Raw genomic sequence first — 19,868 nt, 5'->3', positions numbered from 1 at the left:
CGAAGCCATCTGGGAGACCACACAGCCCGCGTCTCCCACCCACCCCCCCCACCTCCCCCCGCACTGTCCACAGGTGGGTGGAGCTTTTCTGTGTCGTCGGCTCTGGCGAGAGGCTGAGGGCATGTGCGTGCCCTGTGGCGGGCTGGTGGCTCCCGTGCGTGGGCCTGAGGCCCCGGCGCCACCCCCGTCAGTCCGGCCCAACTCCGATCTCCTGCCCCACAGGAAAGGGCAAGCTTGCTTCTGCAGGGAGCTGGGCCTAGAGGAGCAGTCTTCTTCCCTGGCATTCAGCGTGGAGCCTCTGGGCACGCCCGGGGCGCTTCGCTCAAGAGTTTGATGTTACAAGAAAACAAACTGAAGGAACGTGAAGTCCTCCGCCCGTGACTCCCCACCACCCTCAGCCCCACGGTGCGCCCAAGCCCTGTGCCAACGGTGACGGCCCGCAAACCTCGGATTCATTCACTTCATCTTTCCTTTTGTGCGTTACGGCAAAATGCGGGAACGTGGAATTGACTGTTTTTAACTATTTTAAAATGCGCAGTTTGGGGGCGCCTGGGTGGCGCAGTCGGTTAAGCGTCCAACTTCAGCCAAGTCACGATCTTGCGGTCCGTGAGTTCGAGCCCCGCGTCGGGCTCTGGGCTGATGGCTCGGAGCCTGGAGCCTGTTTCCGATTCTGTGTCTCCCTCTCTCTCTGCCCCTCCCCCGTTCATGCTCTGTCTCTCTCTGTCCCAAAAAATAAATAAACGTTAAAATGCACAGTTTGGCAGCATGAAGTGCATGCTCGATGTTGCGGAACCTTCGGCACCCCCAGGTCTAGAGATCAATCAGTGTTTCCAGTCCTAAGTGAAAATGCCAGCATCTCGGTGAAGCACAGAAATGCTGTGCACAACCCCTTGCTGCCCCCCTCCCTCTACTTCTCGCCCCCCCAGCTGCCCGCCCCGCCCACGCCCAAGGCCCTGCTTCTCTGGCTCCTGCCTCTTTGTCTCCTGTGCTAAAGCTTTCGTTCTAGACGCCCCTCCTCCGTCTGGGCCATGCTCACCTGGAACTGTGTTTAAAAAAGTCACATCTAGGGGCGCCTGGGTGGCGCAGTCGGTTAAGCGTCCGACTTCAGCCAGGTCACGATCTCGCGGTCCGTGAGTTCGAGCCCCGCGTCGGGCTCTGGGCTGATGGCTTGGAGCCTGGAGCCTGTTTCCGATTCTGTGTCTCCCTCTCTCTCTGCCCCTCCCCCGTTCATGCTCTGTCTCTCTCTGTCCCAAAAATAAATAAATAAAAAATAAAAATAAATAAAAATAAAAAAGTCACATCTAAGTCTTTGTTCTTACTTCCGCTGTCTTGCTAGTCAGTCAGTGATTCAGAAACCCTGAGCCCAATGTCGTGTTGGCACAGAAGGTGTGACGTGTGTCCCAGGTTCTCCAGAAAGAGCTGACGGTGTAAGTTCCAGCCTGAGCCTGACTGAGGGCAGGAGAAGAGCTATCCCAGAAGGGTTCCTCTTATCCTGTCTTTGTTCTACTCAAGCCTCAACTGCTTGGACGAGGCCCGCCCACACTGGGGAGAGCAATCTGCTTCACTTCGTCTTTTTGGCCTGCTGAGTCAAATGCTAACCTCATCCAGAAACAGCCTCACGGACCCAGCCAGAACAGTTTGGCCGTGAAGAACCCCGTGGCCCAGTCAAGATGACACATCAAATAACCATCACATGTGACCGTCACTCATCTGTGAGTCTCTTAATCTGCTGGGCAGAAACTAATGTGCCCATGTGCGTGCTCACCATCACAGGCGCCTTCCGAGTGCGAGATACTTACTCTGTGTGGCGGCTCCCCAAAATGATACTGCGCCCGTGTCGTGAGGGAGTGATGTCACTCACTGAGGGTCCATGGTCACCGTAGTGATGGGGCTCACGGCAGGTTTCCTGGACCCCCAGGTGCCCGTCCTTCCCTGTGTGTGACACTGATTTGTGTGTAGACAGCTATGCATTTCCCAAGCTCTGTGTTTTCTGCATTTCCCATGATAAACAAATCTTACTTTCTTGAAACAAAATTGCTTAGGCTTTTTAAAAATTATTATTTTAGAGACAGAGAGTGAGCTGGGGGGAGGGCAGAGGGGAGAGAAAGAGAATCCCCATCAGGCTCCGTGCTCAGCCCAGAGCCCAACGTGGGGCTCGATCTCATGGACCGTGACGTCATTAGCTGGGCCAAAACCAAGATGGGCACTTTACCTCCCCCCAGAAGGGGGCAGTCAGGGAGGGCTTCCCACAGGAGAAGCGTTGAAAAGCAGATGAGCACCAAGGCATTGGGTCCAGGGCCCCACTCTGAGCCCACGTGGTCCACACTCCATCACATGGCAAACACTGGGGCTCCGTGCCCTGCGCTCTGCTCAGGTGCCGCTGGGGGACCCTGTCTCCCAGCACCCCGGCCCTGGTTCCTCTGCCTTCACTTTCAGGAAATCCACTTCCGAGCTGGCCTTGACCCCACTCTTGGTTTTTGGGGTCCTGAGATTTCTAATGTCCCCTCGGAAGTACCAGGTGGCCAGACGATCTGCAAGCATAAGCAACACTCCAGCAAAGTAGAATTCTCCAGCCCCTCGAAGGTCACAGGTGCCCTCCATTACATCAGGACCTCCACACAGAGGAGTGGGGTGTCTGGGAGATGACAGGCTGCTCTCCATGTGGACAAGCAGAATGGTCCCCACGTACACCGCTGGAAAAGGCAAGGTCACTACAACTTATGCAACATAGTCTCGTGTATTTAAGACGGAGCAGTGTCATGCACACACACACATGACCTTGTATACGTGTGGGCTCTCTCTAGGGAACTCCATCAAGTCAGGTGGCCGTCATGCCCCTGGGAAAGGGATCTGGGACGATTCTGATCTCTCTGGAGTGTCTGAGTTCTTCACCATCATACACACTATTTAAAAATCACAATAAGCTCAGTTAGTACGGTTCTTGATCAACTGCAGGTTGGAGAGACGCGTGTCAGTCTCCCCTTTGATCCCCTGGTTCTTGTGGAGCCCTCGCCATCCTCCCAGATGACTCCCCAGATGCCAGGGGTGATTCAGTGAGAAGATCTCTCCTCAATACCCTCAACACACAGATCACTCCGTCAACTTTCCAGAAAAGGACTCTGCACGCCCTGCCCTCCAGGGAGCTCTAGGTCACCTGAGCCTGATCAGAGGTCACCAGAGCCTGATTCTGCCCTCTGTGGAGAGCAGTGCCGGGCCCTCGGCGAAGCCTGGGCGCTCTCCCACCTGCCCACACGGACCACCGGTGACACGCCCACTGGCCGGCAGGTCAGAGATTTGTGGACTTTGACGGGAGCCACGTCAGGCAGGGCGGCCTCCGGTCCAGGCTTCACTCTGGCAGTTGTGGGTTCAGGGAAATAGAAACCCTTTAAGCAGATGTGAAGGGGATTTGTGCAGATCCAAGCTCCTGGAGGAGGGCAGCTGCCCCCTCTGACTCTTCTGTACGCATCTCGGGAGGAGGCAGAGGCCTCCAGGGATGCTCCGAGGGGGCAGCGGCCTGTGGGGACAGCACGGTCTGGCCCGCCGACGCTGCCCTGTCCTGGGCCACAGGACAGAAGGGAGGGCCTGCCCGGTGCCGCACCCCGGCCGGCTCACACAGCGGTGCCACTCTGGGCACCGCGCTCAGGGACAGCCTGTGGAACCCATGAAGTCACCACCAAGGGGGGTTGACCCGAGACACCGGCACACCCCGAGTGGCAGCCTCCCCCACGCCCAGCCTGCTCGGTGGTGAATGTCACCTGGGCCTCACGCACCCGTACAGGCTCTCCCTAACGATGGCCGGGTGCCCTGGACCGCCTGCCTCCCCGCTGCGCTCACCGTGCTCAGAATGTAACAGGACCCATGTGGATAGCCTGACACCTTCCCCTCCGGTCAGGGCCGCAGGAGGGCACGGGGGACCCCTCACCATGTCTCTGTCCCCAGTTCTCCCACGCTCCTCACACACGCAGACGGCCCCTCCCAGGTGATCTCAAGCAGCTGCCCAGGCTGAGCCCCCTGCCGTCCGTCCCTGCTCGGCGAGGCGGCTTCTCTCTGCCTGTCGGGGTTTCTGCGGCTCCAGTCCTGCCGGAGCGCTGGCTCCAGCCTGGGCGTGTGCCCGCAGCCCTCGGCCGGATCAGCCCGGAGCTCAGTGCTACCCGCCTGTCTGCGAGTGACTGGTGCCATCCCACCCTGATGACTCCCGTGTCCCCCGGGGTATTCTAGGCTTAAACTGGGTTCGGTTAAACACTCTGCTCCCCTTTGCTGGCAAACCAATTTGTGCCCCCCTTTAAGGCGTTTGGGGTCCAAAACATGAATTTGCTCCGTGTCTGCTGCACCTGCTCTCACTGGGGTCGTGGCTCTTGTTGGAGGTGGGGGCTGGCCTGGGGGCTGTCTACGGCATCCGGCTGGGGGCGCGGCCAGCCAGGACCCTCCCTGTGGCCGTTCTGCCCCTGGTGACCCCTCATCCCTGTGGGCTTCGGACAGCATTCTGCACTGGGGACGGTAGAAATGGAAAGAAAGGCCCTCAGCTTCGGTCGGGGGCCAGAATAGTCATGCTGGGGCCCTGAGGCGGCTGCGTTGAGTGCCTGACTCGCTCCTGCCCTGTCCGCACGAGTCTGAGCATGGGGAGACAGCTGGGGTGCCAGGGGCAACGCAAAGGGCAAGGAGGGCTTGACTCAAGGGCACAGCCCCGGGGGCGCAGACAAGCACGGCCACACGTGGGAGCACTTAGACCCAGGAGGCTCTGCAATAGAAAGTACGAAAAGGCAAGTACCCGGGATTTGGGCCACTGAGAACCGTGTCACTTTTGCTCTTGGGGGCATCAGGGAGGTGGAAGGAAGGCGGTCTTTCCTTGCCCTGCAGGTGTTCAGAGCCTTAGGAGAAGGGGGACACTCAGACTCAGAATTCCCGGCAAGCCAGTCTCCTCCGTGTCCCTGAGAGTGATTTCAGGTGTTTCGAAAGCCGAGAGCTGACATTTCCCTGCAGCGTTTTGGTGGTTCCAGCGCTGTGCCCGCGCCTTCCACCGGCGGTGGTCACATGTGCATGTTCCGAGCTCAAGTCCCTACTCCAGCTCCCGAATCCTCGGCAAATGGACCACACTGTGCCTCAGTTTCTTCATCTGCAAAAAGGGGGAGAAGAACGACAGGTACTTTGTGGAGTCCTGGGAGCTCCTGACGAGCGGGCGCCTGTGCTGACAGCCTGTGAGTACCCTGCAAGCCGGGGCCCTTGTGACCCCGGCCTGGCCAGCCCGAGGGTGAGCAGTGCCGGCCGCTCCCGTGAGCCCGTGGGCAGAGCCTGAGCCCGCTGGGGAAGCCCGGGCAGAGCTGGGGGGTCACCCGCAGCGTCCCCACATCACAGAGGAGGCTGGCTGGGCTTTCATCCACATCCAGCAATGGCTGAGACAAGTCCACAAGCCCATCCAAACTCGGGCTGCCCATTGCTTGAAAGGAAAGTGGCCTTTCGGGAAGATTCGTGCCCCAGGTCTTCCCTCCTCCTCCTCTTCCACTTTCTTTAATATTTAATCTGAAGAGGGTTTGCCTCTGAGGATCTGCGGAGGGCTTGGCGGGACTCTGAGGGCGGCTTCCCTGGAGGGAGCTGCAGGGCCGCGGCCCCTGAACACCAGCGCCGTGAGCACCGTGGCTCCGTGTCCGAGCAACTCCTAGGCTGCTGGCTTACCCTGAATTTTTCTGCAACCCGGCGCTCTTTGACACTAAATGTATTATCTAAATTGCAAAATGTGTATCAATAGCTGACATGGAAAGCCATTATCATGTAGCAAAGATGACCAAGGCTCTATGCAATTCACTTACGCATTCAAGGACGTGTAGACACACGTGAAGAAGTGAATTGTGTTAATATTCCTGAGTGAATGAACATATAGATGTATACACACGGCACACACATATTCTTGACTGAAGACTGAATGTATATGCAATGCATCATTATACATTTATACACACACTGCCTCTTCCGTGCTCCGGGCTGGGGACGTGAGGGGGGAGGTGGTGTTGGGTCTTTCCTGCACGGAGCGTCCAGCTGACAATAAACAGGCAAGCACATGATTAATGATAGGAAAAGGCAATCGGAGATCCCAGCAGGTTGGAGGCGATGAAACGGGAGAGGAGGATGGGTCTCCTAGGACACAGGATTGGGGTGTGGCCTGCGCGGCTCCCGAGTGTAGACTGAGTGTCCTTCAAAATGGCGGACGGTTGGCAAAATGCTGGAGAGCTTCCAGCGTCCTGGCTCCATTTTCCTTCAGTTCTATCTGCAGAATCTGGCTGTTTTGTGCTCTGTTTGCCAACAGAGCCACGTATTTGATGTAGCCGGAGAGCAGAGAGTTAGAATGCAGTGGGCAAACGGCCCCGGCTTCTCCAAACTGGGCTGTTGGTGGTGGCGACCGGCTTGTGGATGAGAAACGGAGGCCTGTGACCTGGTTTCCTCTTCTGAAGTTTCGGGCTTTGGAATAAAGCAACTACCAAGGATGGAAGTATTGGCAATTTTCCTAGATGCGACACTGAAGACCACAGAAAACAGGTTAATTCTTCACACGTTAATAGAATTTTCAGTTGAGTTTTTAAAACAGTTTATTCCTTTATTTTGAGAGGTGGGGGGAGGGGCAGAGAGAGAGAATCCCAAGCTTGCTCCGCACTGTCAGCGCAGAGCCCGACGTGGGGCTCAAACTCACGAACCGTGAGATCGTGACCTGAGCCAAAACCAAGAGTTGGGCGTTTAACCGACTGAGCCGCCCAGGCGCCCCTTTCCTGTTGATTCTTAATTGAGAAAAACAAACCAAAAAAAACCCCCAAACCCCATCAATATGTCCTGAATAGGATTTTATAACATTTCACCCTCAGACCGCAGCCTCCTGCAGAGGGTGAATCCACTGAGACCCGGGCTGGAGAGCCGTCCCTCCAGAGATCAGGGCAGGAGGCGGGGAGCCGGCCCTGGTCACTCCCTGCCGGTGGCTCCCCGTCGGCTCTGAGAGCATCCCTCGGGTGTGGGAGCTGCAAGCTGATGAGACCTTCCTTCACCAGATTGTTTTAAACTGGGACGAGAAGCCGTTGTATTCGTCAGCACCTCACAAACCCGCAGGCAGACAGGCAGCATCCAAATGGCACCTGCTCATTTCTGCGTGAGACAGCGAACAGACTTGGAGAGAGGACACCTGGGCACGTGCACACGTTGCCCCTGGCACGTGCAGCCACGGGCAGCCGGCTGGAGGACATATTCAGACCGTGTGTGCCACACAAGGCCATGGGGCTCAGGAGTATACACAGCGACCCTTTGCACGTAGACAAGATGGGCTCGTGCTGAGCAGACATGATTGGACACACAGTACTGACATGTAAGGTTTTAGGGAAGGACCAGAAAGCAGGTCTGCAAGGACCCTGGCTCCCAGTGGTGGGGACCTCTGAACACAAAAGGAAGCTGTTCACATGTTGCTCTGTTCCTGCGCAGAATTGCTTAACTGGTTTAAAGAACTCTGTCTCAACTCGTAAATGTTTTCAAATATTTATATTTAAAATGTTCCAGAATTCAAAATACGTCCATGTGGTAAAGCCGAAGTCCTATTTCTAAAGGAGAGTGTTGGCGACCGGGAGACTGAGGTCGGAAACTCCCACCTTCAGACCCTCCCTGCCTAACACACACACACACTTTCTGCTGCCGTCTTTTCCTATCCCCTCAGGGGTCTCTGTAAAGGATGGGATTTAGCAGCACAAACTTTCCCCGCATTAACCATCAAAACCACCAGAATGAAGGCACACATGAAGGAATTAATGCACACAGGAACGAATGAATGCACGCATGAATGAATGCATGCATGCATGAATGGATGAATACATACATGAACAAATGAACACACACATGCATGAAAGAATGCATGCATGAACGAATGAATGCATGCATGAACGAATGAATACACCCGTGAATGAATGAAGGCACTCATGAACGAATGAAGGCACTCATGAATGAATGAATGCACACATGAATGAATGAATGCATTATGAACGAATGAATGCATGCATGAACGAACGAATGCACCCATGAATGAATGAATGCACCCATGAATGAATGAATTTATGCATGAATGGATGAATACATACATGAACAAATGAACGCACACATGAATGAATGAATGCATGCGTGAATGAATGAATGCATGAATGAATGAATACACCCATGAATGAATGAAGGCACTCATGAATGAATGAAAGCACTCACGAATGAATGAACGCACACATGAACGAATGAATGCATTATGAACGAATGAATGCACCCATGAATGAATGAATGCACCCATGAATGAACGAAGGCACTCATGAACGAATGAAGGCACTCATGAATGAATGAATGCACACATGAATGAATGAATGCATTATGAACGAATGAATGCATGCATGAACGAATGATGCATCCATGAACGAATGAATGCACCCATGAATGAATGAATGCATGCATGCATGAATGGATGAATACATACATGAACAAATGAATGCACACATGCATGAAAGAATGCATGCATGAACGAATGAATGCATGCATGAACGAATGAATACACCCGTGAATGAATGAAGGCACTCATGAACGAATGAAGGCACTCACGAATGAATGAATGCACACATGAACGAATGAATGCATTATGAATGAATGAATGCCCGCATGAACCCTAAGTGAGCCCCCCCACTGTGCTGGATCCACAGCAGGGCTCCTCGCGCCAAGAAGCAGCGGCCCCAGACGCTGTTTGCAGAGGTCTTCGAGGGGCCCCGGGGCCGGGGGAGGGGAGACCCCCGTTAGCTGCTGCCTGGTGCGGGCAGGACGGGGGTCTGGCCGCAAGCACTGGATCGGATGGCCCTTCTGTTTGCCGCGGTGGATCCCAACCCCATTTCTGTTGGGTGCGGGGGCCTGAGCCGGGGGACACAGGTCCCACCTGGTAACGTGAGAGAGAGGAGCATTAGTATTTTTCAGGGAAAAACTGGCATCCAACAAACTAAAAAAAAGAGAGGATGAATATACCTTAAGCATGAACTACAACAAAAGGGACGCACAGCTCTCGCTCCCGCCAAGCCTCACGTCAGCGCCCAGGACCCCCGTGAGGGGGGAGTGAGTGAGGGCAGGACTCCACGAGGGGCCGGGGCATGAACCGGAGCCTACATCGGGCCGTGTTTGCAGCGGCACGAGGCCCCCGGGCCTCCACACGCCGGGCAGGCCCAGGCGCGGGTGTGCGGGCCACCGGGGGCCACCGCGGCTGCGGGGGGCACGGACTCCCCCTGTGGGGTGTCCCAACCGCCCCCTGCCTCTGTCCGGGTGACGCATGGCAGCGGAGGGCCCCACTACCCACCCACTGCAGGTGCTGTGCTCAGAAGAGGCATTAGAACTGCAGAGTCTTAAATACTCAAGTTGACGACTCCTTTGCTCTTGAAAAAGCAGAATCTAATTACCTTCTTGTCAGTTCTGGTAGCAGTTGAGGAAGAGAAAGGAGGAGAGGAAGCGTATGACACTGCAGCCACAGGTGCATTTGCTGAAAACTCCGTTTTTGGGCCCTTCCTGGCGGTCATATTTCTTGTTTCTCCAGAGCGTTTTGCTTACTTCATTTATAATAAATAACCCCTAAGTACATCCTGTATTTGCTCACAAGACAGAGTCAGAAATCATAAGGAAAAACCACAAAGAAAAATTTTTGTCTCAGGAAAGGAAAGTGTGTGTGTGTGTATATATATATATATATATATATATATATATTTTTTTTTTTTTTTTTTTTTTTTCCCAGAAGCACGAGTTGGTTCTCTCATTACCAGTTCTGGGCTTCATTTCAACTTCCCGGAGGTGTTTTCCCGGACAGACCCCCTTCGGCCTGCCGCCTCTCGACCCACAGGTGCACGCACACCAATGCTTACCACCCCACCTGAGTTGTTTTATACCCAGAAAGGTCTTTTCTTGTAGGGTTATTGGAGCGCGCCACTTGAGGAAACTGCCTAACAACTACATCATTGCTTCTCCAGTGTCAAGGTCTTCCGTGGACGCAGCCAAAGCTCATTCAGAGAAGCTCGGTTTTACCCCTTGGGTGTCCGCTCAGCTGGCGGGTGACCCAGGCGTCCCGGGGTGCACGTGCTCCAGCGGGGTCCGTGTCTCCATACCCTCCCGGGGATTGTTTACATATTCATGGGTCCAGAGATACGAACCAAGACCAAGAAATTACAGACCACGATTGATTTCCATTCCTGGTGGGTGGCTGCGAGGCCCGCTGCCCTGCGTTGAGCGGTCTCCTGACGTTTGAGGCCGGGTGGGGAAGCGCACCGGGTGGCTCAGTGGCTCGTGCTGCGGCTGGTGTGGGGGCGTGGGCGTGCGGCCACGGTATTCCTTCCTGATGTGGCTCGTTGGGTGAAAAGAGAGAATACCGTGTCTTCAGAAAACATAAAGGCTGAGGGATGTTTCCCGTTCTTTCAGAAAGGAGTGCTCCCATTTGGCCATCAGTGTTCGCCCTTGTCTTTGGATGAGGGGTGGTCCCATGTGGGAGCCACAGGCTGCTACGTCACCCCACGGGGTAGAGGGAGAGCCCCATTCTGTTAGAGGTCAGATTTAACCCTCGCAGCACCAGGACTGGGCCAGTGCTCGTGTTGGGGACGTGCAGTAGCAGAAGCAGCTAATGTTTATCGAAGCATCCAATATGGCGCCCGGTCTCAGGACTTCCCTTTTAATTTACGTAATTCTCACAAAGCTGCACAAGGTCTGGGCCGTCGTCATCACCACGCTACAGGAACGAGGACACTGCGGCACCTGGAGAGCAATGACGTGCTCGGTGGCCGAGAGCCGGTTGAACGCAGGCAGCCTGTCGCCAGAGCCTGCCTTGTCCAGCCTTTGCTACACGAGGGAAGGATCTGGGGCTCCGGTTCTGCCTCCACGAAGGGGGCCCACACAGCCAATGAGAAGGGTCCCCAGCTCACAGTCCATAAGACTCAGGGACAGGTGGTGCATTTAGCATCCTCCTGACACTGAGGAAAAGCACTTGACACTCAGCCCTGGAAACCTCTCGACGTCCGGGCCGCATAGGAAGCCGTGGGTGTGGAGAGGTCTCAGGGTCTGCATGTTGCTCTCTACCCACCCTCCATGAAGGCCGTGGGGTGACTCCCCGGCTGTGTTCTCTCCCGGGCCCCCTGCCACGACCCCGGCTGCTCCTGTCATCTCTGGGTCGTGGTCATGCCATCCTTGTCTGTCATCAGGCCCCTTCCTTCCTGTGGCTGGAAGGAAGGCCCACCTGGGGATCGTCCAGTGGTCCCTGTAAGGTCTTGGGTCTGTGGCTGTCGTCCCACCCCCCAGTCCCTACTCTGTAGCGCCCTCAAACCTGGAAGGACAGGAGCTGGAAGGACAAACCTGGAAGGAACTGGAAGGACAGGAGCTGCCACAGGGCCCCCAGGCTTTGCATGACCTTTCTCCAGCCACTCTCAACCCTAAATATCAGATGGCAAAAATAACATAAACGAACTGGTCCCTAGTGGACCAGGTGTGTCCTCGGCTGAGAAGGCTCTGTCTTCTCTCCCTGTGCAAGTCTTTATTTACTCAGATGCCCATAGGACTTTGTCCACTCAACTATCCCATGACTTGGATGTTCCTACATTTAGGCCAAATAATGGATCCCTGAGGAGCTTCTCAGACTTCCACAAAGATGAGAATTTGCTGAGGGATCTGTTGAGTGTGGAGATGTCCAGCCCCACCCAGGCCAAAGGACCACAGGCCTGGTGAGCTGACCGTGCCCCTCCGGGGGACACTATCTAGAAGATGTGGGTGCCTGCCCTCTGCCCGTCCATGTTCCTTGCTGTGGGAATAAGACTTAGAACTTACCGAAACGTGACTTTGGCTGTCATTCTGAGATGATTAGTGCCCCTCCCCCGGATTCATCTAGAACCACAGGAAGTGGCCTTATTTGGAAATCGGGTCTATGCAGACATCATTCGTGACAGTGAGGTCATGCTGGACAAGGGTGGGCCTTGACTGCACTACGACTGGTGTCCCCATGTGAAGAAGTGACACACACAGACACATGCAAGAGGACAAGGCCATGTGCCAACTGACAGGCCAGAATGGCAGTGACCAGTCTCTAAGCCTGGGAGTGCTGAGGCCGGCCGGCACCCCCAGAAGCTGGGAGACAGGCAGGGACGGATTTCAGAGCCTCCAGAAGGAACCAGCCCTGCCCACCGGATGGCTGACTGTGGCCTCCAGAGCTGCGAGGCATACGTTCCGTGGGTTTAGGCTGCCCAGTTTGTGGAAGTTTGCTCTGGTGGCTCCGGGGAACCAAGACAGAGGTTTGCTGAAATTGTGCGTTCAGGGAGACATGAGGGAGGCACCCACCAGCCAGGGGCTGGCAGGCTCCCTGACCTGGTTTTTAACAAACAAGTTTCCACGAGGACGGTCCAGGGCCACCAGCTGTGCCCGCGCCCCCCACCGCCGTCCAGAAACCGTGTGGACTCCAGAAGGAGAGGGACCTTGTATTGGTGAGGAAATCCCCACCTTCGCGTCGTCCAGCTGAACAGGGATCCTTACAACAGGTTGAAAATAGGGACATGATAGCCGTCAGGGGAAACCCACATTCGAGTATACATTTGAAAACAGGGAATGGCGGGAAACAAAGAAAGCCCGCATCGGAAAAGATGGATGGATCCACCGGAAAACGGAGGGCGTCCGCGTTCGCTCAGAGTCTGCGCCTTTTCCACTGTGGGGCCTGGAGTCCCAACGGCGCAGATCTCTCCCCTCGTCCAGGCAGCCCTGCCGGCTCCACCTCCCCAGACACCTGCAACCTCCCTCGTCGCTTGGAAATAAAACAAACACGCCCCAAACGGCCTCTTCTGGGTCACTTTGGAGAGTGGGAGAGTTGTCAGTAGCAAGCTGGACAAGGCTTGTCGGAAGACCAGGCCAGGGCCGGCTCTAAAGGACGTGAATGCAGGGACGGAGCACAGACCCGGGGGGGGGGGGGGGGGGGGGGGGCGGAGCACAGACCCGGGGGTGGAGCACAGACCCAGGGGGTGGAGCATAGGCCTGGGGGCGGAGCACAGACCCGGGGGGCGGAGCATAGGCCCAGGGGATGGAGCACAGGCCTGGGGGCGGGGGGAGCATAGACCCGGGGGGGCGGAGCACAGACCAGGGGGCGGAGCACAGGCCCGGAGTTGGGCAGAACAGGGACCATGGATCTTGGCCACCTCACCCAGGGAGGCATGCTTTGCACGGGGTACCTGTCGCTCCTGTCACAGATGCAGCACGGGGGTCTTCCTCTTCTACATCTTGGTGTCTGGAAGGTTTCAGATCTGTTTATTGTAAATATTAACAACCACAGTAGGGTTTTGCCTTGTGTGGTGATGGCCATTTTGCTGCTTTTTAGGCTAATTAACGTGCTAACTTTCAGCTCTTATACCTGAAGCGTTCTCACGTGATTCTCCAGCCTGCTCCGAGGGTCTTTACAGGTGGAGGCGCTTCTCCCACGGGAACGGGGAGTGGACATAAATGGCAAATCAGGTTTGCACGTTATAATTCACCTTTTGTGTCCCCAAACTTACCAGCTGTGACCTGATCCAGTAGCAAGGAAGATTGGGGGCCCTGGGAGCCCTCGGGGCTCTCTCACCCTCCAGAATAGTGCAGGGGCACCTGCTGTCCCCATGCAAGCCTTCTCTAAGTTATCCTGTGTTTGGCAATGGCTCTGATGTTCACCCCAGAGTGGTGGGATTCAGGTCCCTGCCAGTCCCGGGGTTATGCAAACAAGCCCATCACGGCCTCCTGGGGGACCAGGCCTCACACCCGCTCGCTGCCGAGCAGGCCTGCAAAGCCCCTGCTGGTGCAGGGTGTTCAGGCCAGAGACCCCAGCGTACCCATTTGGAAAAAGTGTCATAGGGAAACTGCAGCCCCGCCCACTTTAGCTCAAGCGAAGGAAGCCTTCGCCAATCTTCCTTCAAAGGGAGTAAAACCCTTCCGGTTTTCACTTGGGAAAAAAGATTCAGGTTGACTCGTCTTTCTCACTTGTGACAAGAACACATTTCAGCGGGGTCCCCAGGCTGCTTGTCTCCCTCTGACTGTTGTCACGTCCGGTCCCAGTACTCGGCCCTGGGAAGGGAATCTGCTCGGCACAAACCATGCACCCTGTGCCTTTATCTCCTCCAGCCGTGGCTCCTAAAGTCACTCTGCTGTGTCTTCCCTTATGCGGCCACCGGCGCTCAGATTCCGACGGTGGGGAGCAGAAACTGCGCTCTGAGCGGGTCCTGAGTGTCTGCAGGTGTGCGGAGCTCACGGTCCCAGGCCCTGGCTCGCTCAGGGTGGCCCGTGTGGTGGCCCGTTGCCCGTGGGCCTCTCTGGATAGGGCTGAGTTCTGTGGTCCTGAGCCCCCCCTCCCAGGTGTTCAGAAGGTTCTCTGCAGGCGGGTGGTCCTGGACGTGCCCCGGCCTCCCCGGCTCTGTGTTCACCCAGGAGGGCGGGCCGGATGGCTTCCTCGAGGATGGGTCTCCCCTGACACCCAGCAAATGCTCCCCACCGCTTCTGGCCAAGTTCCCACATCTCTGTGCTGGGGGCTCTCCCTTTCAGTGACCTGAGCTTCTCCTGTGAGGGTTTATGTTTGGAATTCCTAATGTGGTAGATTTTATTTCCCACATCTGCTTGCGGCAAAGTCTCCCATCAAATACGCTCCTCTGTGTTGTGGCTTTGCCCTGCCCCCACCTAGGAGTGGGGTCAGCTGCCCGCCCCCAGTGCCCGGAATCTGGGGGGGCCTGGCCACCTGCTTGCAAGCAATGGGACGTGGAGTCAGTTACCGTGCAGGAAACACGGCATCTGGAACGACCGAGCTGCACAAGAGGTTCTGATCTAATGATGAGACTCCACACGGGGAGGGAGAGACAGACACAGGCAGAGACAGACCAAAGGACACCACTGGAGCCCCAGTTCAGATCCCTTGGGGCAGAGAGAAACACCCAGCCAAGCCCAGCCCGTCCGTGTCCTTGACTCACAAAACTGTGTGAAAATGTGGTGGTTGTTCCAAATCCCAAAGTTTTAAGATGGTTTCTTACGCAGCAATAAATAATTTAAAAATATATACGTACCCACAACAACCACAGATATTTGAAGCTTGAAAATAATTATTAGCATTTCCTCTGCCTCATCCATTTATACCAGGAGAATATTTTTCACATTCTAGGTAATAACTTTCTCAGAAAGGGAGAGACAAACGTTCAGTTTCGCTCAGTCAAGGATGAGATAAAGGAGGCATCATTGCTTATGTCAGACCATCATTTCTTGAGCCGGGAAATCTGTTGGTTTTGTCAAGTCGGGTTCTGTGGGCCCTCCCACCACCACGGAGAAGCCCCAGAGACCCATCTCCCACCCCCCTGCCACCTGCACAGACCCCGACCTTCTCGGAACCGCCCTCCACCTCCGCTCACCTGGCCCGCTGGGGTTCCGTGACTGGTTCTTCCACATAAAACGTTTGCAAACCACTGATCTCGTCACCTGTGTCTCACGGTTAAAGCCCTGCTGCGTTTCACACGCGAAAAGAGACTCACAGCACTTTGAAAACGTGTCCACCAGGACTGAGCGAGTTCTGAGCCTGGAGTCCTGGCCACAGCCCACGTCATTGTGACCGCTGTGACCACTGACAGGTGTGAGCGTGGCCGGTGCGTCCAGCATCACGGGGCCTTCCACCCTCCTGTGTCGCGGGAGACTGTGCTAACACGAGCCTGGCCCGCAAGGTAGAGGTGGCCTTGGCTAAATGCCCAGATGGTCATCTCTTGGCTCCTGGAACCCAGGCTTCCCTGCAGCGGAGACTTGCTGAGTGTGAACCAAATCCGTTCTCCTTCTAAGTGGCAGGTACTCGCGACAGAAGGACACGTTTAGGAAATTGAGAGGCTAAACATCGTATGTAGGAAAATGCTGTGTGGACGTAAGATTTTTATTGATAAGCCCTTTAAATAGCCTGCCTGTGCATCAGTCACGCTGGGAAAGCTGCCTCCTGAGTCGTGACTCACAATGTATTCTCGAAAGCCTCTACCACTGGACCTGAACCAAAATCCCTTGGCTGTTTTTTCGGGGGGGGGGGGGGGGGGGGGCCTGGGAGAGCTCACTGCTCGGTGCCTTTCAGATCCCACAACCCAGACCTTGTCACAGTGCCAGCAGCAAGACGCCCCAGTCAAAGGAAAGAAGGCTTCCCGAGAGGAAAACTGACCGTGAACGCAGACTAGGAAGTGGAGAGACACTCACAATCACAGGAAAGTGGGTGGGAATGCTTAATAGGTTCTGTCTCTTGGGGACTGAGTTCTCCATTAATCTCCAAATTCTGGGGACACTCAAAAAGGTGGCTTATCTGGTCTATAGGCTAAGAGAAGATACAGAATCGCACGTCCCTCACAAACACACTGATCGCCGCACAAACACTGGCTTTCTCTTAAATACTCCTGCAGACGATTCCGCACCACGGAGCCCACACTGACATCCGAATGAGGCACCATCAATACAAAAATTAAAAGTGCTTGCTAGAAATTGCTTAAGTTACAAAATTTAGTCCAAGTTCTCAGGAAAATAAACTGGGCTACATCCAAAAATTAAAAATGATCAATAGTCAATTTCAAGGGCATATTTAATCAATTCCACCCGCGTTCTGATTGGACACGCAGTTTTATCCAGTATAGTCCAACTCTCGCGTGGACTGTTCCAATATGCTTTAGTGACCACGTTTGTTGTAATTACGTCTGCTTATACATTAATTAACTGTCTTTTATGTTTATCTTTGCGTTTAGAAAGTCACATCTCAATGTTGCCACTCGGTGGAAAATAATTCCCCTTTCCTTTTCTTTTTTAAGCCTGATTTCTTTTTCCAAGAAATCAAATGAAATAACTTGGGTCATCAGTCTCAATTTACTTTGAGAAACTTTAAACAGCAAGAAATGAAAAGTCATAGATATTGTTTTCACATTAATTTGCATGTAAATGATACTATCCGGTTATCGCTTATTGTTTAGGGAAGGGGAATCTTATGAAAATCAAAGGGAAGTTTAAATCAAAGCCAGCCAAGACAAAGCTACTAATAACGTTTCCTGAAATCTTGTATCTTTTACATTCAAAGTGTTATTTATTCCTCACCGAAGCTTGATGAGACCTTCTGGTCTTGGCAGTTTGTCTGCCGATGTGACCGATCCTGCCCGGACCCCCGTGTCCTGGCTCCGGGGACTGGTGCCGCTCGGGCACTTGGGCGACTCCGTGCTCACGAGGTGCGTGTTGCCCCTGGGGCTGCACACTCCACCCTGCAGCCAGCTCCCAGGGCAGGAGGTTCACGATGGAGCCCAAGCTGCGGCCCCCGCGGGGGTGGCCCCTGGCCCGAGGCTGCCCTCTCTGCTTCTGGTCCTGCCAATCAGACATGTTCAAGTCCCCAATGCCAGCAGCATGTCACAACATTGCCATCACGGTGGCAGTGGCTGCCCTTCACGGGGCACGCACTCTCTCCCTGCCGGGCTCTGCATGGTCACTGGGTTTATTCCCAGCATCTCTGTGCCCTCAGAACAGCTCTGGGGGAGGGGGGGGGTCCTGCGGTCCCCGTGCAGGAAGGGTGGGCGGCGTGTGTGCAAGGTACAAGGCTGGCCTGAGTCAGAGCAAGGGTCTGGCCGGAGCCTGTCATTTCCAGGAGCATTTCCTGTTAACAGAAGCCCCGTGTTGCAGGCGAGATGCTGGGGTGGGTGTGGCCACGAGCTGTGAGGCTCGGCGCTTATGGGGAGAAGGTGTGACCCCAAGTTTCTTCTTCTTCGGACAGTTAATGGGCTGGGAGTCAGCTGCTGTTTGCTGTTGGGACTCTGCTCTGGAGGAGCCTGCAAAACCTGTGGGAGACGTCATCCGACTGCAGGCGATCCTGAAGACCCCGCCTCTTCTCAGCCATCACTTGCTGTGAGCCGGGCCCCGTGTGGGCACGGGGGCGCCAGGTGACCGGGCTGGCTTGCCTGCTCTCATCACGCCTGATCAGACGTGCATTACCCCGGGGTACTTTGCGCAGCAGCGGCTCTGTGGGCTGTGTTCCTGTGGCTCTGTGCTGCCAGCGAGAAGAGGGCTGCATCCCGGAACACGCCTGCCTGCTTTGTGCGGCCCTGTGTCCCCCCTCCACCTGCCACAGTCCCAGCCCGGGTCACCCTCGGGGCCCCCCGGCGGCCCAAAGTCAGAGTGTGGTTTTCACAAAGTGCTTTTCTGTGCAGATCGTTTCCCTGGGGAATGAACTTGTGGCAGGAGAACGGTTTTTAATTGAGATGCTTTCTTAAAAAATTGTACCGTTATGAGAGGGGAACATAAAATTCGCTTTGCCGCTAGCCGGCACCGAGTCAGGCACCAGCATTTCGGAACAACGGGAATGTGAGCTCCAGTGTGGGGAGTCGGGAAGACAGATGGGCTTAATTTAGATGTGCTGGCAGCGAGCACATAAACATATAAACCCATCTCCGCAGCTCAGATGTGCGTCGCTCACACTGCGGCAGGGAGAAAAGTTGGGAGAGCTGGCTGCCTTTGTTGGCTCTGCTGGGAGAGAGCCGTGGCCACAGAAGGAACCCACAGTCCCCGGGTCTGTTCCAGAAAAATTCGGTGGTTAGGGGCACCGGGAACGTTCTAGTGAGGGCTCAGACCATATGTGCTGGTTGTGCCCCAGACAACGCACCTCTTTTAATGCGAGGAACCGGCCGGTGATGCCCTCTGGGGCCGAGGGGGGGACCCGTCCATGTGGCTGAACGGGGGGTGAGGGAGGAGGGAGGACCCACGGGTGCCGGGGTGCCGGCAGAAGTTTAAGTAGCTTGTGCTTTTGCGTAAAGCCTCCACCACATTCACTGTGTCTGTGCAGTGTAAGAGGACCTCAGCCCCCTTTCCAGATGACAAAATGCTGTGCGGTCTCGACTTGGCCCTGGTTTTTACATGGACGCCGTGAGATACCCTGTTAACAGGTAAGGAGCCTGGGGGTCAGAGGAGTCAGCACGTTCCCCGGCCACCCAGTGAGGAGTCAGCAGAGTGGGAACCTGACAGAGGAGGGCTGCAGGTGTTGGGGCGGGGTTGACCCGGAGCAGTGACACCCCAGCAGAGACCTCCAAAGTGTCATCCCGATGGTCAAGGGCACCTGGGCTGACAAGCTCACCGGTCCGTGACTCTCAAGGCCATCCACAGACACCGCACATCCCTCTGTCTCTTTGGACACCGTGTGTGTGTGTGTGTGTGTGTGTGTGTGTGTGACTGTATGTCTGGTTGTGTGTGAATATGTGAAGGTCCACTGTGTGCGCGTGTGTGTGAGTGTTGGTGAGTGTCTGGGTGCATTTCTGGTTGTGTGTGTGCAGGGCTGGCATGTGTGTGAGTGAACGTGTGAGCGTGTATGTGAGTGTGTGTGAGTGTGCATCTGGTTGTGTGCAGGGCTGGCGTGCGTGTGAATGAATGTGTGAGCGTGTTTGTGAGTGTGTGTGAGTGTGCATCTGGCATGTGTGCTCAGGGCTGGGATGTGCATATGTGGTTGAAGGTAGGTGGGTCTGAGTTTGTGCATGTCCGCTGTGGATTGTGTGAGTGAGGACACGCGTCTGCATGGGTGTGTGCGTGTCCGTCCCCCCTGTGTCTTTTAGGGCATCCCCACTCGTGCTTGCTGCCTCTGCTCACAGAAGGCACTCAGGGGTTGTTCATTATTTAAAATAGAGTATCTTTTGCAGAAAGAGTCTAGAATACTTCCTAATGTCCCTCCTATTTGTGTTTAAAAACAATGGAGATTGTTGGTTGCTAAGGAAACAACTTTTTGAAAATGATCAATGAAAGCTGATGGCCGAAGATTGTATTCTTTGTCTGGTTGGAAAATTACCCCCTCACACGGGAGGAAGCACACACGCGTCGGAATAGACGTGGCCCTACCC

This window comes from Lynx canadensis, chromosome D2 (assembly GCF_007474595.2).
Source record: "Lynx canadensis isolate LIC74 chromosome D2, mLynCan4.pri.v2, whole genome shotgun sequence".
Lineage (NCBI taxonomy): Eukaryota > Metazoa > Chordata > Mammalia > Carnivora > Felidae > Lynx > Lynx canadensis.
The sequence above is the reverse complement of the archived record's forward strand: the minus strand, read 5'-3'. Positions refer to the sequence as shown.